The following is a 25,766-nucleotide window of genomic DNA, read 5'->3' as shown; positions in this document are numbered from 1 at the left end:
AGACAGGTGGCGTCTGGGGGAACATTAAAAACTAAAAAACCAAACCCTTTGCCATCAAGTCAACTCCAACTTATAGCGACCCTCTAGGACAGAGTTAGAACTGCTCCATAGGGTTTCCAAGGAGTGGCTGGTGGATTCGAACTGCTGACCCAGTTAGCAGCTGAGCTCTTAACCACTGCAACACCAGGGCGGGTTTGGGACTAATGGAAACTTAGGAATAATGATATGGCTAATGACACACAAGTCCTGGAAAAATCTGCAGCCTCTATTGTTTGTTTTTTTTAACAAGGAGAACAAAGGTATTGCAAGGACTGGTATAGGGGACAATCAAGCTTTTAGAAAGGAATTCTAGTATGATGGGAGTTAGTCCCTCCTTAGCTCCTCATTTAAGGGGATATTGAGGAATCTTTTGCAAGGGTTTAAATGTACCTATTTTAATCTTAATTGGTTCTTCTGACAAAACTCAGCCCATGTCAGTAGATGTGGTGACCCATAAAGTTTCAGGAATTAATAAAAGAATATCAGGGGAAGAGGGCTGGATTAAGTTGAGTCATCATTATGCATAACTAGCGCTTACAGACAGTAAGCAACCTGTTCCTTTTGAATCTGCTCTAATTCAAGACTTATGTCAGTAAATTTTGGGCCATCAGGCAAACTCAAAATTATTTCTCATTTTTCTGTAAATTGTCGGTGACAATTCCATTTAGATAAAAGATCTCAGTCCAATATAGTAACAGGGGTACCAGGACTAAGCAGAAAAGGTGTAAGTCTTCAAAAGGACCAAGACATATTATGGAAAGATTGAGAATGGATCAGTGTTTGTACCTGATTAACAACCCCCACTACCTTAGAGATTTGTGTACTCTGGGGCACAGGCTTTTGTAAAAAATACGTGAGGTTAATAGCAGATGGGGGCTCCAGTGTAAATAAAAAATTGACAAGGTTCTACATTAATATTTATAACAGTTTCCCCTTGTGGGTTAGCCACCACCATAGGAAAAGCTCATTTTGTTCCCAAAGCCCTTTCATTCCATGTCAAGTTGAAGGACATCTTGTTAGGGAGTTTTTATTTTATTTATTTTTTTAACTTTAAAACATTCATTTTTCCAATGACCAGGTTTCTTACAATAGTGGCAGATGCCAGCTTTGGGGCCATTAGACGTTCTGGTGTTTTTATTTTGATTTGGGGGCTGTATTGCTGCAACTGGAGGGTCATGAATTTGTTAGTCTTTTTATCCTTTTCGGCCTCAAGAGTCTGGGAAAGTTTATAAGCCAGATTTGTTGATTCTACAGTGGGGGCTGTTTTCCAGTCTAATCGATGTTGTTTAACTAAGGTTGCGATTTCAGGTTTTACTCCAGATAAGAAAATAGCATTGAAAGCTCCAGTTGTACCCGTGTCCTCCAGGGTTAAACCAGAGTATTCAGAAAATTTTGGGAGCAACTGGGTTTGACAATCATAAAAACTTTCATCCTTATTCTGTTTACAATCAATTATTAGAGGAAAGGCTTTAGGAATAGCCTCAAGTATCTGTTTGCTCATTGCCTGAGCATCCTCAAGCAGCTAAGTGGCTGTCCTATCTATGTTTAAAGCCAGACTTAGGGTCATTATGTTCCACCTGTTCTAACTACAGTTAAGCTTTCCCAGGCCCAGTTATCATATGGACCAATTGAAATAAATCTGGGAGCCCAGGTTGTAAGCCTCAACAAGAATTTTAAACTTCTCAGCAAACTTATTAGGATCATCATGCAATTTTGGAAAATCCTCCACAGTGCTACATAATTCTGATTGCATCCAAGGGACAAAAGTAACACACGGACTGTTTTCAGCATCTGCGGGATAGAGGTTGAAGGATATTTCAGGCAGAGGTTTCTTAGAGAGTTTTTCAGGGAAGAAAGGAAGTTCAAAGTGTTGTTGGAGAAATTAGAAGACAAGGAAGGATATAACTGAGAGACAGCCAGCATAGGAGCAGAGAGGGTGGGACTGACTCTTGGCACTGCAAGTCCTTATTCTGTTTAGTTGATTTAGAAATGGCATCCTGCCAGGATGCAATCTTACTGTCTTCATATCTCTTACAGACCTCTAATATCAATCAAAATAGGCATCCCAGTGTGGTTGCTTAACCCAGGAGCCATTATTTTCTAATTTACTGTGCAGAAAAACCAATTTCAAAAGTTCAAAGGAACCCCCAAAGTGGCCACTGATTTTCCAAACTATCCTTGGTAAGGTTATGCCCACCAGACAAGAATTTGCATGTTAAGGGATGCTTATTTATGTAGTGCACAGGAGTCCCAGAAGGGGGTTCTATGCTGCCTCTAGAGTTGGCACTCCCCATTCTCCCAAAGATAGTGAAAAACTTAATCACAAGCACAAAACAAATCTTGCAATGAAACTCAAAGAGGTTCCAATACAAGAGAGTGGAACTCTGGTTCGAGAGAGATTTTTTACCTTAGGATGACTCCCGAGAATTCATGGAAGCAGAGAGCCCAAAATGTCTCAGTTGGCACCAGGGGTTGAGTCCTCGATGCCTTGGGGGTGACGAAAGATAATGCACCTTTGATATCCCACTTCTGACACCAAAAATATCGAAGAACAAAATTTAACCCTCTGCTAGAAGTAAAAATAAAGAGTTTTATTGAGAAATAGCGACTCAGGTCGGCAACACAAAGCGGAAGTGTAATGTGCTCCTAGGCTCCAATGGCTTGAGGGGTTTTTATACAGGAGATTCAGCATGGTCAGCATGACCACAAACATTTAGAAATAACTTGTTTTTCAACTATATTCTACATACCTGCTATCCTACATACTTCTTGGAGCCAGCCCATATCTTTTAAGAAAAGAGGACAATTTGCACAAGTATTCTTTCTGAGAGCAGCTGCAGCTCTGCCTCCTCCCTATCCAATCCTTCCTGAGTCAGTGTGGATTCACACACTACTGTGAGCTCAACTTGAACACCTCTTATTTTTCAGGTCTGCTAGCACTATGCAATATTAGGCATCTCTATTCTTAAAAGTTTCTCAATCATACTCGCCACCTAGGATTCCTCAGTGGTCAAGATCCCCCCCCCCCCACATGTTGCTTGTTACTGCCTCTCCACCTATTTCCTCTTCCTCTTGACTTCCTTACATTTCCTTGCTAAAAACAAAATTTCTACTAAATTAAATTTGTGATCAACCTCATAAGCTTTATTTGCAGTTCATGAATTGAGAGACTTTTGGCCTGGAAGTCAGACAAGAGTTACAAAGAGCTGTACAAAGCAAGAGGGTTTTGTAGGCACAGGCACACAGTAACAAGGAAGCTATACTGAGAACATTTTGGATGAGTTGGTGGGCATTCTCTTTCCTTATTTGGGATTAAGGGGAAATTTTGAACGAGGTTAAACTGAGCAGGCATGTTCTAATCAGTTAGCTTAAGTTTCCATTTCTGGGAGAATCAGTTGATTAACTTTGGTTTCAGCTCCTGGGAAGGTTAGGCATTTACAGGAAATAGAAACTAGCTAGGTTTCTGTTTGCTGACATGGGGCTTAGCATAAGTGACTCCATCTCGGACCTAGTATAGTCAAGTTTACATCCTGAATTGTCTCCCCTCTCTAAACCTTTTGCCCCCGTTCCTTCTATCCCCCACCCCTCCTAAAAAATTCTTCATTTATTGCATATTCAGTCAGTCCTTCCTTTGTTTTGGCCTCTCCTTCTAGCACATACTCTGCAGTCTATCTTTTTGTACTCCAATGATCCATTAGGCATTTCATAACAACACAATAAGTCTTCTCCCTTTCACAATTTTTGCTGCTGACTTTTGAAATACCTCTCCCCTCACTCCCAACTTACACACCACCACCTTTACAGGATAACTTTGCCAAGTGTGACCTGGGAATATGGTAAAAAAAAAAAAAAGTAGAAATAACCAACCCAGCCCAGCTCCTATGTCTCTAGTGTTGAGAGTATTGAGAGCAGGAAGTACTATTATATATATGGTTGCCACTCACTAACCCATCTGATCATGGAAGAAAGCTGTCATCATAAAATCAGGGAGGTTAATTGGTTTTAAGGTTAGTTTACCCAGAAAGTCTCTCTCAAATACTGCAAAGGGCTTCTACAAAGAAGAAAATTATTTTTTTGTTTGGGAGGTTGAAGATTTTCTTTTCTTTTTCTGTAAATTTTACTGTGGTAAGAGGAGCCCTGGTAGCACAGTGGTTAGAAGTCTGGCTGCTAACTGAAAGGTTGGTGGTTCAAACCCGCCAGCTGCTCTGTGGGAGAAAAGACCTGATGATCTACTCCCATAAAGATAACAGGAAACTGTATGGGGCAGTTCTACTCTGTTCTATATGATCACTATGAGTCTCAGTCGACTCGATGACACAAAACAACGTTGTGGTAAGATCATATATGTATATACAAACACACACGGATCATAAAATTGTCCATTTTAACCATTTTAAGTGTATAATACAACAAAGTTACACCCACTCCACACTTATCAACTATCTTGTTATCTGACATTTGCATTTTATGGCAATAGTAAAAATCTACTATCTATTTTGTGCATTAATGATGTACATCTGGCAGTAACAAATGCCAAGGTGTGAGGCAAGAGTAACACTGGCTGTGATGGTTAAGGTTTTGGGTCAACTTGGCTGGGCCTTGAGTCTCAGTTTGGCAGTGATGTAACGTAATTTGGCAGTTATGTAGTGATGTAGTCATCCTCCATTTTGTGATCTGATGTGTCATTCTCCATTTTCATGTAATGCTGATTTTGATGTAATGACCTGGTTTTTGGAACCTAACCATGTTGATAAGTGAGGAGTGCGTGTAATACATTCACTATGTTGTGCAACCATCGCCACTATCTATTTCTAAAACTTTTTCATCACCCCAAACAGAAACTCAGTACTCATTAAGCAATTATTCCCCATTCCCCCCTCCTCCCAACTCCTGGTAACCTCTAATTTACTTTTGTCTCAGTGCATTTGCCTAGTCTAGATATTTCATGTAAGTGAAATCATACAATATTTGTCCTGTTTGTCTGATTCATTTCACTTGGCATAATATTTGCAAGGTTCATCCATGTGGTAGCATGTATTAGAACTTCATATCTATTTATGGCTCAATAATAAATATTCCATTGTATGGATATACCTCTTTTTATTTATCCATTCATCTGTTGATGGACAGTTGGGTTGTTTCCACCATTTGACTATTGTGAATAATGCTGTAATCAACATTGATGTACATGTATCAGTTTGAGTTGCTGCTTTCAATTCTTTTGGGTGTATACCTAGGAGTGGAATTGCTGCATCATATGGGAAATCTGTATTTAACGTTTTTGAGGAAACACTAAACTGTTTTTCCACAATGACTGCAAAATTTTACATTCTTACCAGCAGTGAATCAAGGTTCCAATTTCTTAACATCCTCACTGAGACATGTTATTTTCTATTTTTTGGATAATTGCCTTCTTAGTAGGTGTGAAGTGGTATCTCATGGTTTTGATTTGCATTTCCTTAATGACTAATAAAATTGAGCATCTTTTTATGTGCTTAGTGATCATTTGTGTATCTTCTTTGGAGAAAAGTTTATTCAAATCCTTTGCCCATTTTAAAATTGTATTGTCTTTTGTTGTTAAGTTGCAGGAGTTCTTCATATATTCTGGATATTAAACCCTTATCAGATATATGATTTGCAAGCATTTTCTCCCATTCTGTAGGTTTTCTTTTCACTTTCTTTATAATGCCCCTTGATACACAAATGTTTTTTAATTTTTATGTGGTCCAATGTATCTATTTTTTTCTTTTATTACTTGTGCTTTTGGTGTTATAGCTATGGATCCATTGCCAAAAACAAAGTCCGGAAGCTTTACTCCTATATTTTCTTCTAAGATTTTTTTGATTTTAGCTCTTAAATTCAGGTTGGTGTTCCATTTTGTGTTAATTTTCATCTACATTGTGTGGTAGGGTCCAACTTCACTCTTTTGCACGTGGAGATCCATTTTTCCCAACACCATTTGTTGAAGCTACTATTCTTTTCCCATTGAATGAACTTAGCATCCTTGTTGAAAATCAATTAGCCATAGATGTGTGGATTTATTTCTAGATTCTCAATTCTGTTTCGTTGATCTATATGTCTATCTTTATATCAGTGCCACACTCTTTGATTACTACAGCTTTGTAATACCTTTTTTCTTTTTTGAGCTTCAAACGTATTTTATTTAAATTTTCAAACATTGTGACTGTTGTCGTTGTTAGGTGCCATAGAATCGGCTCTAACTCATAGTGATGCCATGTACAACAGGATGAAACATTGTGACCCCATGTACAACAGAGTGAAACACTGTGACCCCATGCACAACAGAACGAAACACTGCGACCCCATCTACAACAGAGTGAAACACTGCGACCTCATGTACAACAGAGTGAAACACTGCGACCCCATGTACAACAGAATGAAACACCGTGACGCCATGCAAAACAGAATGAAACACTGTGACGTCATGCAAAACAGAATGAAACACTGTGACGTCATGTACAACAGAACGAGACACTGCGACACCATGTACAACAGAACGAGACACTGCGACTCCAAGTACAATAGAGTGAAACACTGCCACCCCATGTACAACAGAGTGAAACACTGTGACCCCATGTACAACAGAATGAAACACTGTGACCCCATGTACAACAGAATGAAACACTGTGACCCCATGTACAACAGAATGAAACACTGTGACGCCATGTACAACAGAATGAAACACGGCGACCTCATGTATAACAGAACGAAACACTGCCCAGTCCTATGCCGTCCTCATAGTCATTGTTATGCTTGAGCCCGTTGTTGCAGCCACTGTGTCAATCCATTTCCTTGAGGGTCTTCCTCTTTTTTGTTGACTCTCTGCTTTACCAAACATGATGTCCTTCTCCAAGGACTGGTCCCTCCAGATATCATGTCCAAAATAGGTGAGATGAAGTCTCACAGTCTGTCTTAGTTATCTAGTGCTGCTATAACAGAAATACCACAAGTGGATGGTTTTAACAAAGAGAAGTTTATTTCCTTACAGTAAGGTAGGCTTAAAGTCCAAATTCAGGGTGTCAGCTCCAGGGGAAGGCTTTCTCTCTCTCGGCTTTCTCATCAGTGTTCCCCCAGACCAGGAGCTTCTCGGCTCAGGGAAGTTGGTCCAAAGGATGCGTTCTGCTCCTGGCACTGCTTTCTTGCTGGTATGAGGTCCCCAACTCTCTGCTTGCTTCCCTTTCCTTTTATCTCTTGAGAGATAAAAGGTGGTGCAGACCACACTCCAGGGAAACTCCCTTTACATTGGATAGGGGATATGACCTGGGTAAGGGTGGTGTTATAATCCCACCCTAATCCTCTTTAACATAAAATTACAATCACAAAATGGAGGCCAACCACAAAATTCTGGGAATCATGGCCCAGCCAAATTGATACACACATTTTTGGGGAGACATAATTCAAACCATGACATTTCACCCTTTGGCCCCCAAAAAAACACATCCTTGCAACATGGAAAAGATATTCACCTCATCATATCATAGCAAAAGTCTTAACTCCAAGTCCAAAATCCAAAAACTCCTCTTCATCTGTGAAATCTAGAATACAACTTATTTGCTTCCAAAGGTACAATGGCAGAACAGGCACAAGCTAGACATTTCCATTACAAATGGGAGAAATTGGCGGGAAACAAGTGATAACAGGCACCAAGCAAGTCAGCAGAACACATTACATTAGCCCTCAAGGCTTTGAAAATAATCCTCTGTTCTCTGAGACAATTTACACAATGGCCCTGCCTTCCAGACTCTAGCTATTGGCCACAGTCTCTGGATTTTGAGTGGAGGCCCCTCTCTCTTGGGCTTCAGCTTTGCCTTCCAGGCCCACTGGACAGCAACTCTGCTCCCTTGGCTTTAGGTGTACCATTCTCCTAGTGACAACTCCACCCTTTGAAACCCCAGAGGTCGTGGCCATACCTTTTGAGACTGAGGCAGCTCAGCTTCTTGTGTCCCTTGTCTCTTCAGCTTCTGCTTCTGTTTCCTGTGGCCTCTTGGTCCTCGGGCCTCATGCCCACATCTGCCCTGCTGGGGCAAGTGTTCCAAAGCTCAGTAGCTCCACCGGTAAGTGCCTGGAGGCACCTCACTTTGCCAGGAAGACTCCTGCGCACAGGTACTCAGCTTTCTTGCTCCGTTGGTCGGCTCCAGTGCCATCTCGCACTGGTCTCCTGGTTCTGCTGCTGTTGGTTCTCTGCCACTGTCGCTTCTCTGCTGCTGCAGGTTCTCTGCTGCTGCTGGTCCTTTGCTGCTGCCACTGCTCCGTCCGTTCACAGTTTCAAAACGCCTTCCACATTTTAGGTATCTGTTAGAGCAGCACCCAACTCTTGCTACCAAATTCTGTCTTAGTTATCTAGTGTTACTATAACAGAAATACCACAAGTGGATGGTTTTAACAAAGAGAAGTTTATTTCCTTACAGTAAGGTAGGCTAAAAGTCCAAATTCAGGGTGTCAGCTCCAGGGGAAGGCTTTCTCTCTCTCTTGGCCTTCTCATCAGTGTTCCCCCGGACTAGGAGCTTCTTGGCACAGGGACCTTGGTCCAGAGGACTCGCTCTGCTCCTGGCACTGCTTTCTTGATGGTATGAGGTCCCCTGTAATACCTTTTGAATCAGTAAATGTGAGTCCTTTTACTTGGATATTTTTCAAGATTTTTTTTAGTATTTGGGGCCCCTTGCAATTTCTTATGGATTTGAGGATCGATTTTTCCATCTCTTAAAAAAAGCCAAAAAGGAATTTTGATAGAGATTGCATTGAATAATAGACTGCTTTGGATAGTATTGACATCATCCCAATATGAAGCCTTCCAATCCATTAACACTGGATGTCTTTCCATTTATTTAGGTTTCCTATTATTTCTTTCAGAATGTTTTATAGTTTTCATTGTCCAAATCTTTCACCTCCCTGGTTAAATTTTTCACATGCAAAAGAGTAAATAGATGTTATAGTAAATGGAATTATTTTCTTAATTTTCTTTTCAGATTGTTCGTTGCCAGTGTATAGAAACAGTTGATTTTTGTATATTCATCGTGTACCCTGCAAATTTGCTGAATTTATTAACTTTAGTTGCTTTCTTGTGGATTTTTGGGATTTCCTATATAGAGGATCATGTTGTCTGCAGATACAGTTTTACTTTTTGTTTTCTGATTTGGATGCCTTTTATCAAAGAGGAGATATTTTTAAATGTGGTTACTTGAAAGTGTCATTGAAGAGTCAAAACAAAGTCTTCATGCTCAGCCTCCTCTCTGGCAGGAAGGCACTTTGTAGTAGGCAGCGCTAGCAAGTGCAACACACAGCAAAGCTCTTAGGAAATGCTGCCGAAGATATATCACCTGTGGACTAAGGCACACCAGTTTATACACTTTGGGACTCTGTGAAACTCTGGGGAGTGCCTGAATATTTTCATTATTACTATGTCTTATTAATGTTTACCAACATTTGGTTGGTTACTAATTATGAATGGCAATATATTTCTCCTTTTTTGTCATTTAACAAATCCTAGTTCTGTGCTTAGAGCCCTGGTGATGCAGCAGTTAAGAGCTCTGCTGCTTACCAAAAAGTCGGCAGTTCAAATCCACCAGCTGCTCCTTGGAAACCCTATCGGGCAGTTCTACTTTGTCCTATAGGGTCGCTATGAGTCTAAATCAACTAGACAGCAACAGGTTCTTTTTAGTGCTGTGATGGATACATTAAAGTGTGGTTAATCTCAAGCATATTTAGAAATCCAAAGAAATACTATTTTGGATTTTACATAAACATGTTATGCTCTCTCTCCAAGTGAAATCAAATACAGTTTCTTTCTAGTCTATCACAAAATCCTAACAACTTGTTTCTCTTGAAATCTTGTCCTCCTCTAACCCCTTCTCTGGCTCCCTTGCTGTCATCCCATTATTGAGGAATGGCTGGGGAGGTTGATTATAGGGCTTCCCCTCTACTGTGGCCAGAATGAGGTTTGAAACTCCGTCTTTCCAGTCTTCTCAGAAAATAATCTCTTTCAAAAGTCAGAGCCACCACCTGACATTATAAGAATTCCTGGTTGTTTTAGATGTTATTCAAAATGCTGTCAAAAAAGAACTAAGATATTTGACACCTTGTAGTTGAGACAGTCAATAAATAAGTCAGTTTATTGAATGTTTTCACTTTTAGGGTAGATATTTTGTCGTTAGCAAGGTTTAAGTGGCATTTTAAAAAGAGAAGAAAAATAGATATGGTTTTCATTTTCCCATTCTTCTTGACCCTGGAGGTAGAGTAGGGATGAAATAAAGCAGAGCAACATGTAGAGAATAGGGTTATCCACACTTATTTTTTTATTTTTTAACCTCTTAATGAAAAGTGGAAATAAATTAAGCAATAACAATAATAAATTAAACATCTATTATGTAACAAGAACAGTGTTAAGCAACTTTGCACTAACCAGCAGATAAAATTCGAGGAGTTAAGGAACAAGGGCTATTAAGATTTGTGCAGAGGAAGCAGGCTTGCCTAGGCTGCTGAGAGAACAGAACTGCATCACTGGATGGAACATAGAAGAAGGGAAATATTAAGACTACAAAGAAAATTTTAAGTAGTGAGCATCATCTGACAATTGATGGACTGCCCTGAAGGAAGGCGATTGGCTGACAAATCACGCCAGACATCTTCACAATCTTAAAACATTTATCAATTTTCTGTATTTTATAATCAGAAAAAATAATATTGTTTTAAAGGGCGTTGATTAAGTTTCATTAACCATATTAAGTCATGCTTGAGAGTATGCTGTGGGGAGGTCTCAAGCATCAAAGGTCTTTGCCCTCTAGAACCTGTCAGTCCAGGAGGATAACCCTGAATCAGAGGATGCCATTCATTATTGCTTTTAAACTTCCATTTCAGATTCATGAGGAATATCGGGGGAGTCAATATGGGAGCTTCTGGTTTAATCCTGGTAGGGTGGGAGTGAATGAGAGTCATTTCCTCTCTAAGAATTGGGACTCTCTTAGAGACGGTAAACCAAAACACCATTTGCCATGGAATCAACTCCTACTTACGGTGATCCCATGTATATCAGAGTAGAACTGTGCTCCATAGGGTTTTCAATGGCTGAGTTTTTGGAAGTAGATGTCCAGACCTTTCTTCTGTGGTGACTCTGGGTGGACTCGAACCTCAAATCTTTTGGTTAGCAGCCAAGCATGCTGTTTGCACTGAGGAGGTGGCATATATATTTATAATGGCCTGAGCAGTGGAAGAGGTACATATTCAGGTAGATGGGGATATAGGAGCCTCTGCAGACACACCTTGAGAGGAGGCCCAGGGCAGAGGTGAGAGCGTGGGGTCAGCATTACCCTTAGACCCAGATCAGAGAGGTCTTTGCCCTGGCCCTGCATTTTTAGGGTGCCGCTTCAGCCCTCTTTGGCTCCTCCACTTATGGCGAAGAATCCAGGGGACTGAGAACATTGCCTACCTTGAGCTCACGCCTCTCTACCTCCACTTTCTAGATCTGTTCTGAGTTCAGAAATCCAGAATTCCCTGGGCTTCCAGGGCTGGCTTAGCCCCTCTCTCAGGCTAGCCCCCAGAGGACAGAACCCCATTCTCTCATGCACACACCAGACCTGCAGGGCTGCCAAGGGGCAGCTGTTTGTAGAGGGCTTATGTGGAGCTTGGATGTGTGGGATGGACTGTCCACACATGTGGAAGGCCTCATGCAGTGCAGGACAGAGTGTGGGCAGAAAAGGAAAAGGGGGCAGGCCAGAACCCTGGAACTGGGTCCCTCCACACCTCCAAGGCCAGTGCACAGCATGAGGAGTCTGAGAAGTCTAAGTTTGAAACTTGCCTTCCAGGTTGATCTGAAGGTGTATTGTTAAGCTATGGGGACAGAAAATATTTTACTTAATAGTTGGTTAGCTTGGTACATATTAGACATGTTGTGTGTGGCCTCCATTTGGTCTCCCGACCTGAACATGCAAATGTTAGGAGCAAGCTTGCATGAGACAGACCTCGGCTTCTGGTTACTTCTTCTCCTTAATATTATTGTTGAGAATTTTTCTTTAGAAATGATTGCTCACAGGACGGAGGTCAAAGGCAGCAGAGATCTAGTCTCCTCCTCCCACTGAGCCAATCGAGCTCATTCTGGTTAAAATGCGCCTTGAATCCTAAGAAGTAAGACCAAACTCAATGAATTCTTTTCTCTGTGCTTTTGGTTTGTCATGAGACACGAATCTTTATTTTGTGGTGTGGATATGGAAGGTCCACCACCAGTCTGTCATTTTGTCATACCGTGGTGGCTTGTGTGTTACTATGATGCTGGAAATTATGCCAGTGATATTTCAAATACCAGCAGGTTCACCCATGGTGGACAGGTTTCAGCAGAGCTTCCAGACTAAGATAGACCAGGAAGAAAGGCTGACAATGTACTTCTAAAAACTAGCCAGTGAAAATCTTATGGCTCACAAGATTGTCTGACTTGACTGCTTTGGACATATCATCAGGAGGGAACACTGCTGGAGGAGGACATCATGCTTGGTAAAGTAAAGGATCAACGTGGGCACGGAAGACCCTCTGTGAGATGGATTGGCATGATAGCCACAAGGATGGACTCAAGCCTGCTGGTGAGTGTGAGGATGATGCAGGACCAGGCAACATTTTGTTCTTTTGTGCATAAAGTCACCATGAGTTGGGATTGACTCGATGGCAGTTAACAACGACAAATGAAAGGTGTGCTGTTCATGTTCCCTAATTCCTCTAACCACTGCTGATAGAGGAGAGCTTTTTAGAAGGATGAACACACACAAAAACACACACAATCTGAAGACCTTCTTTCCCTTTTCCTCCTAAACTTGGGAGGATTTAGGGAGGCTTTGCATACACCTGTTTGCATCAACCACAAAAGGGCCTGCAAAGACAATCACTATGTCACATCTTTGCAGATATCAGGAGTTGGCAGATGTTTTTTAATTAAAGAAATTCAGGTTATGAAAAAGATGTCTCAGGTACTGAGAGTGGGGACTTGCCAGCCATAAACCCCAGCTCACATACACACAGCCCCGGCTTGCGACATCTGCCTCTGGATTCTACTAAATGCTGTTGTCAAGAGTGGAAAGGAAGGGGAGCAGATGTAGGTATCTGGATGCTGCCAGCTCTTGGTTATCTACCATTTGGAGTGCAGAGCCAAAACTTGAGTGATCTATATCCATAGAAAACACAAAGCATTGGTCTAGCCAAGTGTTTTGACACCCTGCTTTGACAAACGACCCACCGGAACTCTTTAGGACTTTGAGTCTTCATCCTGACTCTCCTTCTCTTCCTATTGGGTCAATTACAGCAAGAAAAATAATGTACAAGGAGCAGAGAAGCAAATATCTTTAAGTCCTGTCCTTTTATGTGGCTTTCTCCAATTGCATTAGCCAGCAAAACCATCAAATTTAAGCCTTCAGAGGAGCTCTGAGCCTTCTCACTGTGTCCTTCACTTTGTTGTTGGAAGAACAGAAGATCACAGAGGGGAATTGACTTGCTCAAGGTCTCTCAGTGAATCACGGATAGAGAGGTTGGTCTACAGCCAGGTCTCCCAACCCATGACCACCTTGCTACCCAGCAAGGAGCCATTCCTTCTGAAGCTCTTAAAGCCCTTTTGGGCTGTGTAAATTACCTTTGATTGAATACTACTCTTTAGTAGTCTTCCTGTGTTACTATCTGTCTTAGTCATCTAGTGCTGCTGTAACAGAAATACCACAAGTGGATGGCTTTAACAAAGAGAAGTTTATTTTCTCATAGTCTAGTAGGCTAGAAGTCCAAATTCAGGGCATCAGCTCCAGGGGAAGGCTTTCTGTCTCTGTTGGCTGTGGAGGAAGGTCCTTGTCATCAATCTTCCCCTGGACTAGGAGCTTCTCTATGCAGGAACCCCAGGTCCAAAGGACATGCTGTGCTCCCTGTGCTGCTTTCTTGGTGGTGTGAGGTCCCCACTCTCTGCTTGCTTCCCTTTCATTTTATCTCTTATAAGATAAAAGGTGGTGCAGGCCACACCCTGAGGAAACTCCCTTTACATTGGATCAGGGATGTGATCTTAGTAAAGGTGTTACAATCCCACCCTAATCCTCTTTAACATAAAATTACAATCACGAAATGGAGGACAACCACACAGTACTGGGAATTATGGCCCAGCCAAATTGATACACACATTTTTGGGGGGACATAATTCAATCCATCACACTATCTTTTTATGTCCGACAAAATATAAATGTGACTGCAAGGGTCACAAAATTTAAATTCTTACAAAATCCAGTTAAGTAAAACAAACACGTGAATGAGCCAAGTGAAATACAAGGGGGGATGGTGGGGACTGCAGCATACTACACCATATAGGCTCCACCTACAAGCAAGTAATCCGAGAAGCTGGACTATGCGAAGAAGAACATGGCATTAAGATTGGAGGAAGACTCATTAACAGCCTGCAATATGCAGATGACACAACCTTGCTGGCTGAAAGCTAAGGAGACATAAAGCACTCACTGATGAAGATTACAGCCTTCAGTATGGATTGCACCTCAGCATAAAGAAAACAAAAATCCTCACAACCGGACCTATAAACAACATCATGATATATGGAGAAAAGATTGAAGGGTCAATTGCGTTTTACTTGGATCCACAATCAATGCCCATGGAAGCAGCAGTCAAGAAATCAAATGCTGCGTTGCATTGAGCAAATCTTCTGCAAAAGACCCCTTTAAAGTGTTAAACAGCAAAGATGTCACTTCGAGGACTAAGATGTGCCTGACCCAAGCCATGGTATTTTCAATCGCATCATATGCATGCAAAAGCTGACAATGAATAAGGAAGACCAAAGAAGAATTGATGCCTTTGAATTATGGTGCTGTTGAAGAATACTGAATACACCATTACTGCCAGAAGAACAAAAAAAATCTGTCTTGGAAAAAGTACAGACAGAATGCTTCCTGGACGCAAGGATGGTGAGATTTCATCTCATGTACTTTGGACATGTTATCAGGAGGGACAAGTCCCTGGAAAAGAGCATCATGCTTAGTAAAGTAGAAGGTCATTGAAAAACAGGGGGACCCTCAGCAAGAAGGATTTGACACAGTGGCTGCAACAATGGGCTCAAGCATAACAACAATTGTGAGGATGGTGCAGGACAGGGTAGTGCTTTGTTCAGTTGTAGATAGGGTCACTGTGAGTCAAAACTGACTCGACGTCACCTAACAACAACAAACCTCCCCCACCAAAAAAAAAAAAACCAAACCTGTTGCCATCGAGTCAATTCCGACTCACAGTAACCCTATAGGACAGAGTAGAACTGCCCCATAGGGTTTCCAAGGAGCAGCTGGAGGATTTGAGCTGCCAACCTTTTGTTAGCAGTCGTAACTTGCCATAGCTCCCAACCACTGCACCACCAGGGCACCACCACCACAACAAAAGCATTTAAATAACACAAAATTTGAACACTGTGCTGGCCAGACAAAACATATGTAGAACACAGTAGATTCTTGTGCTGCCAGACTGTAACCCCCTGCCCTAGGGACTAGAACTTCAATGCTAGCTGGGCATATACGTCAATGCTCCAGTGATTACCAATAGAAATATAATGCAAGACTCCCCCATACATAATTTTAATTTTTCTACTTGTTGCGTGCTGTCAGGTTGATTCCGACTCATAGTGACCCTATAGGACAAAGTAGAACTGCCCCATAGGTTTTCCAAGAAGCAGTTGGTGGATTCAAACAGTTGACCGTTTGGTTAGCAGCCTGAGCTCTCTTAACCACTTCACTACCAGGGCTCCACTTTTCTCTAGTAGATACATATATATAATATATGTATCAGTCTTGGATGAAGTACAGCCAGAATGCTCCTTAGAAGCAAGGACGGCGAAACTACGTCTCACATACTTTGGACACATTAACAGGAGGGATCAGTCCCTGGAGAAGGACATCATGCTTGATAAAGCAGAGGGTCAGTGAAAAAGAGGAAGACCCTCAAACAGACGGATTGACACAGTAGTTGCCACAATGGACTCAAGCATAGTAACTACTGTGAGGATGACACTGTACCAGGCAGTGTTTCATTGTGTCGTACACACGGTCGCTATGAATAGGAACCGAATCGACAGCACCTAACAACAGCTAACAACAAAGTAGCTATATTAAAAAGGAAAAATAAACAGGTTATATTTAATTTTAATAACCTATTTTATTTCATCCAATATATCCAAGATATTAACATTTCAACATGTAATCAATACAAAAATTATTTATGGGACATTTTACATACTTAGACTTTTTTCATGCTAAGACTTTGAAATCAGTGTATATTTTATGACGAGTCTGGGATTTGTCTTTACCCTACTTTCAAGCTACTTACAATGTTTCATGGATGCTGGCACAAGACATGAGACTCCTGGGCCAGAGACAAAGGACTTTATTACTCATGCAACAATTTTGCATCAATTCCCCTGGTCCCCTGTAATAGGCAGAATTCTAAGACGGCCCAAAGCTTCTCAGTCCACAGTTTACACAGAGCTTCTCCCAGTTATTCAGTCAAACACTTACTCCTGTGAATTTTGCAGTTATAATTAAGATATCAAATCAGTTGACCTTAAGATAGGGAGGTTATCAGGGTGGACCTGACCTAATCTCAATGCCCCTTTGAATTTGAGTGTAGAGATCAGGAGGAGCCCTGGTGGAACAGTAGTTGAGTGCTTGGCTGCTAACTGAAAGGTCAGTGGTTCCAATCCACCAGTGACTCTGAGGGAGAAAGATGTGGCAGTTGGCTTCCTTAAAGATTGCAGCCTTGGAAACCCTACGGAGCTGTTCTACTCAGCGCTATAGGGTTGCTGTGAGTCAGAATCAAATGGACGGCAATGGGTTTGCTTTTGGTAGAAGTCACAGGGATTAAAAACATGAGAGGGATTCTATAAGTGAGAAATTCTCCATTACTGGATTTGAAGATGGAGGGGGCCATGTGGCAAGGAATGTAGGTGGCTTCTAGGAAATGAGAGTGGCTCCTCCTGACAACCGGCAAGGAAAATGAGGACCTCAGTCCTACAACCACAAGCAATTAAATTCTGCAAACATCCAGAATGAGCCGGGAAGCAGATTTTTCCCAGAGCTTCCAGATGAGAATTCAGTCTGGTGATACCTTCATTTTAGACTTTGAGAATCTGAGCAAAGAGGCCTGCCTGGACTTGTGTCCTACAGAACTGTGAGCTAATAAATAGATGTTATTTATGGCATTAAATTTGTGAAAAGGAACCCTGGTGGCACAATGGGTAAGGGCTCAGCTGCTAACCAGAGGGTTGGTGGGTCGTGGGAGAAAAGACTTGGCAATCTGCTCCCATAAAGATTACAGCCCAGGAAACCCCACAGGACATTTCTGCTCTGTCTTATAGGGTCACTGTGAGTCAGAGGGCACACAACACCAACAACCTAAAGGTCGGAGGTTCGAACCACTTCAGTACTCGGCAGCCACACCTGGCTTCTGGCCACCAACGACCGTATTAGACAGATCTAGAAATAAAAATAAAAAAAAAAACCATTGCTTTCAAGTCAACTCTGACTCACAGTGACCTTACAGGACAGAGTAGAACTGCCCATAGGGTTTCCAAGGAGCAGCTGGTGGATTCAAACTGCCGAACTTTTGGTTAGCAGCCGAGCTCTTAACCACTGTGCTGCCAGGGATCTAGCAGATATAGACAGTGCCAAAAAAAAATTTGCTGACAGATTGACTGGAAAATTGAGAGTTGAGCTCTGTGACCTTTTATCAATTATAATTGACACCTTTTCTTGAAATTTTAAACCTGTTAACAAAAGAGAGGCTAGTTAGTTAGTTAATTAGTCTGGCCAGTGCTTAGGTGGATTTAATTACCTTGCTTCAGGGTCTGGTCACCAGTCTCAAATGTGTCTGTCCACTCAGGAAGACTATCTTCTAGAGCAGTGTGTCTCCACTTTTTTCGTTATTGTCTGTTAGGGAACTTTTCAGGTACTTTTCTACTAATTGCCCCCTTCCTGCACCATAAATTTAACACCACAGATATACTGTATATCTATTTATGCACAGTGATCTTTTGGAAGACTACAAACCACTATAATATCTAAATTTTTTGCCTCCTTCACCAAGAACCAAAATTTGCCACCTTGGGGATGATCTCCCCCCTCATTGAGAGGCAAACTGAGAAACTAGGTTGCCAGTGTATTTCATTTAAAGTGGACTAAGTCACTGTGCCATTTGTACAGGGATGCGCTCTGGTGTACCACGTGCTTGGAGCAGGGGATGCTGGGCAGATTAGGATACAGAGAGCTGGGGCTCCCTTGAAGTTGTTGCCCTGAGTACTTGTTGCTGCACAAAGTGCCCCCCCTCCCCTCTCTTGTCTAGAATCAGTGTCTTCTTCTTGGGGAAGCTCTGGATAAACACCAAAACGTCCTTGTTCTTAGGGTTCCCCTTACCTGTTAGTCAACATGCCACAGTCCTGGTAAGCAGCTCCTTTCTCAAGCATTTTGGAGAGCAGACAGCCTGATCCAGCTTTCAGACAGTGGTTTTGTGCTTTGAGATTGTGGGTGGGAGATTTTCTAACCTGGATGTGTCTGGTCCAGGAAGAATGTGATAAGTCAAACTTTTCAGGCCAAAGTATTTTTAACTTCTTGAAAGTCAATTGTTATGGGGACAAGCATAATGGAATCTAGGTTGCACATTTAATATCCTTGGGGGCCAGGTTCGTTTGTTTTATGTGCTTCAAAGCTATTTCTGATTTCACTGATTTCACCTCTGACTCTGAGCAGTCATCCACAAAGTACTAGCCATTAGTTAAATGAGGAACTGGGCTTGGTGGTGTCTGCGATGTTGATGAAATCTAACACTAGTAAAGATCCTATGCTTTGTCAGGGGATGGGGATGTGTTAGGCACTTCACTAAGAAGTATGTTTTTAAATTTCTAACTTTTTTTTTTGTAATTAATTTCTAACTTATTTGTATGAAGGGCAGGGTATTTGACCTGTATAACCCCACTTCTTTGGTATATATGTTGAAACTTGCTTTGCAGCTAGTATATGATCCTGTTTTGTTAGTGCTTCACATGTGCTTGAAAAGGATACATTCTATAAACTTGCCTAAAAAATTCTTTATACGTCCTTAGATAAAGTTTGTTAATTACATTACTCAAATATTCTACATATTTACTGATTTTCCTGCCTGCTGGATTTACTAATTTGTAAGAACTACACTATCATTTCTCACCATGATGATGGATTTGCCCATTTTTCCACAGAAGTCTATTAAATTTTATTTTATATTCTTCAAAGCTATGTTATTATGTGCATAGAAGTTCATATTTTTTCTCATGAATAGTTCATTTTATTGTTCTAAAGTACTCCTCTTTATCTCTAATAAATCTTAAAATCTCTCTAATCTGATATTAACATGGCTGCACCAGCTTTTTATTAATTAGTACACTGAAAGCTGTGAGAGCCAGAACTCGACAGGACTGCCTTGTTTTTCTGGGTCTCGCAAGTTTTCCACTTTAGACAGTGTGCCGTCTTACTGCTTTTCTATCGCTTGTTTTAGTGGAAAAGATTTGAGTTTTCCTTCTCTGACAGGTTTCTGCCTTACACAGTTTCCAGCTTCTGCAGGTTTTACCATATTTACCTAGTTTATCTTTTCCATCCTTTTAATATTTCTATATTATTATATTTTAACTACATCTTTTATGCAAAGCATATAGCTGCTTTTTAGAAATTCAATCAGAAAATCTCTGTTTTTTACCTGAGAAGTTAAGTTCATTCACATTATTGGAATTACTGATGAATTGAGATTTATTTCTGCCAAAGATTTTGTAGTTTTCCATTTGTCCTGATTTTTTAATTCTTTTCTTTCCTCTCCATTCCTAGTTTATCTTTAGTTGAGTAAGCCTTCATTATTCTCTATTCTACTGATCTTAAGGTTGTTTGTTCTATTTCTATTCTTTAGAGGTAATCCTTAACATTCCAACATATATACTTAGAAAGTCTTGTCCAGTGTCTGTTGCACACTTCCATGGATCACTAATCACATTGTTTTCTCTGTTGTTAAATGCTGCAAGGAGCTTAAAACATTTTAATTCCGACTATTCCCATCTCCAAGATTGTTATCCAATATTTTAACTACTCTTTGTTTTTATACCCCGATTTAGTAGTTATTTTTATCACTATTGTTTCATACTGTTTATTCTTATCTATATTTACCTATATGTCAATTTGCTTAACATTTTTTCCCTTGAATTTTACTTCTTCCTTCTGGATTTAATTTTCTCCTTCTTGAGGTATATCCTTTAGTAGTTCTTGCACTGAAGGTCTGTTAGTAATGAATTCTCAGTTTATTTGCCTGGAAAAGTCTTTAACTTAACTATATGGAACTTATATTCTCTTGTATATATAAAGTATAACAAAAGAAAAACATTTTTAGTCATTATTTTGTCTTTATTCTTGAATGATATGTTAACTGGGTATAGAATTCTAGGTTCATGGGATTTTTTTTTTCTCCTCAGCACTTTGAATATATTTGTGTTCGTTATTAATGTATTGCCTCTCAGCTCCAAATCCATCTTCTTTGCCATACTTTGAGATAAAAAAAAACCCAAACCAAATCCATTGCCATGGAGTTGATCGTGACTCATAACAACCCTATAGGACAAGGTAGAACTGCTCCACAGAGTTTCCAAGGAGCAGCTAGTGGATTCGAACTGCTGACCTTTAGGTTAGCTCCCCAGCTCTTAACCACTACACCGCTAGGGCTCCATCCTTTGAGATACTAGAACCAAAATCTGTAGATTGTATTTCTCCTTTGCCAAATGGCTTGATATTAGGCTCTGCCAGTAGAGGGCGCTGGAGGGATACTGCAAGGCTGGAAGAGGAAGAATGAAAAAGACTTTTCTCCTTCCGGGTTTTTTTTTTTGGCTCAGCAATGAGCAGATAAGGATGTAGGAATCCTCATTCATCAGTGGCACCCTCCAGCCAGTTTCTTTGTTACCACTTTGGGGGTGGCTCTTAGCTCTCAAAACTCAACGTGGCCGGTTGCTTTTCCACCACAGCGTCGTCGGGTGGCATGTTCCTATGGCAACAACGCCCTCTCCTCAGAAGTCTGAGTTTCAGCTTTGCAGAGTTCCCTCTTCTGAGTTTTTAAGCTTTTTTCTTGTTCACTTTCCTCTCAACCCTAAGGATAGTAGTTTCTTTATGTAGTTACGACCTCTCTACAGCTTAGATTTTGCTTTCCCCATTTTAGTAATTAATCAGCTTTAACTGGGTAAAAATTTGTTATATTAAATTTTCCCTGTTCAAATTACTGGTGTGGTTTCAGTCTTCTGACTGGTCCCTGACTGATAACATGTTATTATATCATTTTCTGTTTTATTTTGCTGCTGTTCAACAATCTGATGTCAGCAAAAGGTTTGAATAGATGTTCCACACAAGAAGATCTAGAACTGGCCAATATGTCCATTAGTAGGGCACACAATATTATCAGCAGTCAGAGAAACGCAAATTAAAACCACAATGAGCTACCACTACATGCCACCAGATTGGCTAAAATTAAAAAGATTGATAACAGGAAATGTTGGCAAGAATGTGTAGCAACTAGAATGCTTATATTTTTGTTGGTGAGAATGTAGAATTGTTCAACTACTTTGGAGAAAGGTCTGACATTTTCTTATAAAATTAAACATACACCTGCCCTATGACTCAGCAATCCCACTCTTAGTTATTTACCCAAAATAAACCAAAACACTGGTTCACAAAAATACTTGTTCAGGAATGTTCATAGGAGTTTTATTCATAATAGCCCTAAAATGGAAATAAACTGTGGTGTATTCATACAGTGGAAAACTAAACAACAACAAAACACCAAACTCATTGCCAAGGAGTCAATTCTGACTCATAGTGACCCGATAGGACAGAATAGAACCCAAGGTTGTAATCTTTATGGAAGCTGACTGCCACATGTTTCTACCACTGAGTGGCTGGTGGGTTCGAACCACCAACTTTTCAGTTTGCAGCGAAGCACTTAACCACTGTACCACCAGGGCTCCCTACATGTTAAGTATACCAAAAACCAAACCAAACCAAGCCCACTGCAGTTGAATTGATTCCTCAAGTTGATTTCAACTCATAGCAACCCTATAAGACATAATAAAACTGTCCCATAGGCTTTCCAAAGCTCTAATCTTTATGGAAGCTGACTGCCACATTTTTCTCCTGCAGAGTGATTTGTGGGTTCAAATCACCGACCTTTCAGTTAGCAGCTGAGTGCTTAACCATGGCACCACCAGGCTCCTTAGCTAATCTATAGTGGAAAGAAATCAGAATAGTGCTTGACTCTAAGGGGATGGGTGTGAAGATTGACTGGGAAACAGCAGGAGAGAACTACCTGAGGTGATGTCCATGTTTTGTATTTGATCAGGGTTTGGGTTATACAGCAGAGTACACTTGTAATTCGTTCATTTTATTGTGTGTAAATTTGACAACCACAGAAAAAAACCTGTAAACAAATAATGAACTCTATTTAATGATACCCTTGCTAAAGTATTTAGGAGGAAATGCACTATGTCTGTAATTTAGTTTGAAATGCACTTTCCCAAAAGACTCCAAAACAAACTAACAACAAAAAATAAATGAGGGCTTGATGGGTAAATGGAGAGCTAGAAGGATAGATAAATGATAAAGCAAGTATAGCAAAATGAGTAAAATGTTAATGGTAGGATCTAAGTAACGGGTATATGGGAGTTCACTGTAAACTTCTGTCAACTTTACTCCATATTTGAAAATTTTATAATAAAATGTTGGAAAAAGGGGCTGCTGTCAGTCTAATAATCCTTACTTTTTGAGTAATTTGTGTTTTCTATATGACTGTGTTTAATACCTTTCGTTTGCTTTTTGGGTTTTGTACTCCACTGCAGTGTGTTTAGGCATATATTGATTTTTACTGCCCTCATGGCTTGTGAGCTTATATCTTTTTGTCAAATTTTGAAACTTCTTAACTCTTATCTCTTTGAATATCATCTTTCTTCTTTCCTTCTGGAATTTTTTCATTAGATCTGTGTTGAAAGTTTTCATTCTATCATCCATGTAGCTTAATCTCTCTCCATGTTTTTCATTTCTTTGTCTCTCTGTGCTGTAATTTGGGTGCCCTCACCTTCTACCTTAGGATCTGCATCCTCAGATCTATTTTTCAGTTTACTGACTCTCTCTTCAGCTACGTCTAGTCTGCTGGTTAATCTTTGACTATGTTTTCCATTTCTAGAAAGTCTATTTAATTTTTTCCAAATATAATTGTCATTGTATTGTGCCTTGTCTCTTTGGTTCTTCTTAAAATGTATTTAGTAATCTTAAACACATACCTATATATGTGTATGTGTATATATGTATATCTGCTTAATTATGATAGTTTATTTTAAGTGGATGTTATCAGGGGTTAAAATCCTACTATTTGCTATGTCTGCTGACTACATCCTTATGTGCATCATAATTTTGGATTGTGACTCATGGAAAGTGGACATTTATCTGAGGGAATCCTCGTCCTATGGGACTCTTTCCAGAGAAGTTTTTTCATTTGGTTCTTCCAGGCACAGCACGATCATAGTCCCTGGCCACTTTTTATATTAATTTTCTAGACCATGCATCTAGAGTAAAATTGAACATCAAATCCATATGAAGGTCAGCCTGTGCTTATGAATTATCAAAGGAGACTGTTTTTTCCCCTTGTATAGAGCCTAGCATGAGACAGCTAAACTTCTTGGTCATCTTCCTGGGTCTGAGAGTATACTGTGTTTATTCCATCTTGTTACTAAGGTTATAGCACCTCAAGACATCTGGTTTTGGGGGGATGGCAGGAGAGGGGCTCCATTCCACTTGCATCTTGTGAACTCAAAGTCTAACCTGAACCCATGTGGACAGTGACACCCAAGCCCTAAATTACCACATCTGACAACCTTTCTGTGGGCGACTGTAGCATCAGCTCAGGGTTTCCACCCTGTTTTTCAGTTCTCCCTTTGTTTTGGGTCTCTGGAAATTTCCCCCACTTTCTTATAAACTCATTCATTGCTTTTAAAAAGCAACAAATTTATAATTTATTCAGCATTTTCTGGGTGTTTCATATTGGGAAAGTAGTCAAAGAATCAGAACTTCCACAATGCCAGAAATGAGAGCTGTGTTAGGTATTTTGTGTGGATTATTTTATTTATTTCTCACAACAACTCCATGATACACTTATTATAATTATCCAGGCAATTTATCTATAGAGGTGTGAGGCAGATTTCCCATATCTTAAAACAAAACAAAACTAGTTGCTATTAAGTCAACTCTGACTCCTGGCAAATCCATGTGTGTCAGAGTAGAACTGCTCCAAAGGGTTTTCAGTGGCTGATTCCAGACCTTTCCTCCAAGGTGCCTCTGGGTGTACTCGAACTGGGTAGAAAAGTCCTCAGCCTTTCAGTTAGCAGACAAGCAAGTTAACTGTTTGCACCACCCAGGGACTCCTCCCCAGGTCTTATAAGCTAGTAAGTTGGCAGAGTTGGGATTCCACCAATGTCTGAATGGTTCCAATGTCTAGGCTTCTGTACTGTTGTACTGCAAGAGTTAAAGAAACCAACCCTCTGGCCTGGGAAGGTTACTCTACCTGAGTCATCGGTGACAGTACATCAGTCCTCATAGCAACTTCACTTTTGGTTATGCCTTTGCTACCTTCTCATTCAGCAGCAAGACCTGAAGAGGGTTCTTTGTACCATAAGAATCAGGTGCTTTTTGGATTTCTCTCATACCCTGTCATGTTCTGACTGTTGGCTAACTGGAAGAACAGTTGAGGTCCCATATGGGGACTGTATGACAAGGACACTCACCCATAAGAACACAAAACTCCTGAGTCTCATGTTGATTTTTGACTGTAATTTATTTCTCCCACTTGCTCTTATTCATAAATCTGAGAGGTGTCGTGCTTTGCCCAGGACTAAGAGATTTCCTGGACATGAGATTTTCAGTGTTAAAACCAGGGTACTAGTCGTCTACAGACCATTCTGGGTATTTTTTAATCACACCAGCCCCAGGCCTTTGCTTTCAGGGCAAGTGAGAGGCCATAATACACTCTGGTTTCCAGATTTCCCCAGAGATGAAAGAAATGAGGGTTTAAGGGTAAGAAGAGGAGCAGAAGATTCATTTCAAGGACATATGGAATGCAGCAGAACCACACCAGGTATTTCCCAGCTGTTCCTAGTTATGCCCCAACAGAAGACAGAGCAACTGATGAGGACAAAGAATAAGAGCAACTGGGAAAGGAACTAAGATTACAAAGCAATTTCTCACATGCCAGATACTTGGTTAGATTCACTGTCTATACCATTTTGTTTAGTCCTGACCATAACTCCATGAGGTAGACAAGTGCTATGCCCATTTTAAAGGGGAGAAAACTAAAGCACAGCATGATTAAGTCACTTGCCCAAGATCGAAAGCTTGTAGATAGGATGCCTGGATTCAAATCCAGGTGAGCCTGACTCCAAAACTGGGCTTTTTCTGCTTGACCCTGGTGTGGGGTGGGGTGGACTGCTCTTTATGCAAGCGCAGATGAGGGAGTCGTGAGTCCAAAAAGGAAAGGTAAAAAACAGGTGGGCTCTGCAAACAGTTGCAGGCCTTGCAAATAAACCCTACTGTTGGGAAGTAGTGGACAATGGCCAAGGTTCCGCACTGTGGCCTCATCAGGCCTAAAGACCTCAGGGAGGTGGCTGGAAAGCA

The sequence above is a fragment of the Trichechus manatus genome, unplaced genomic scaffold, assembly GCF_000243295.1.
Source record: "Trichechus manatus latirostris isolate Lorelei unplaced genomic scaffold, TriManLat1.0 scaffold00187, whole genome shotgun sequence".
Taxonomy (NCBI): Eukaryota; Metazoa; Chordata; class Mammalia; order Sirenia; family Trichechidae; genus Trichechus; species Trichechus manatus.
The sequence above is the reverse complement of the archived record's forward strand: the minus strand, read 5'-3'. Positions refer to the sequence as shown.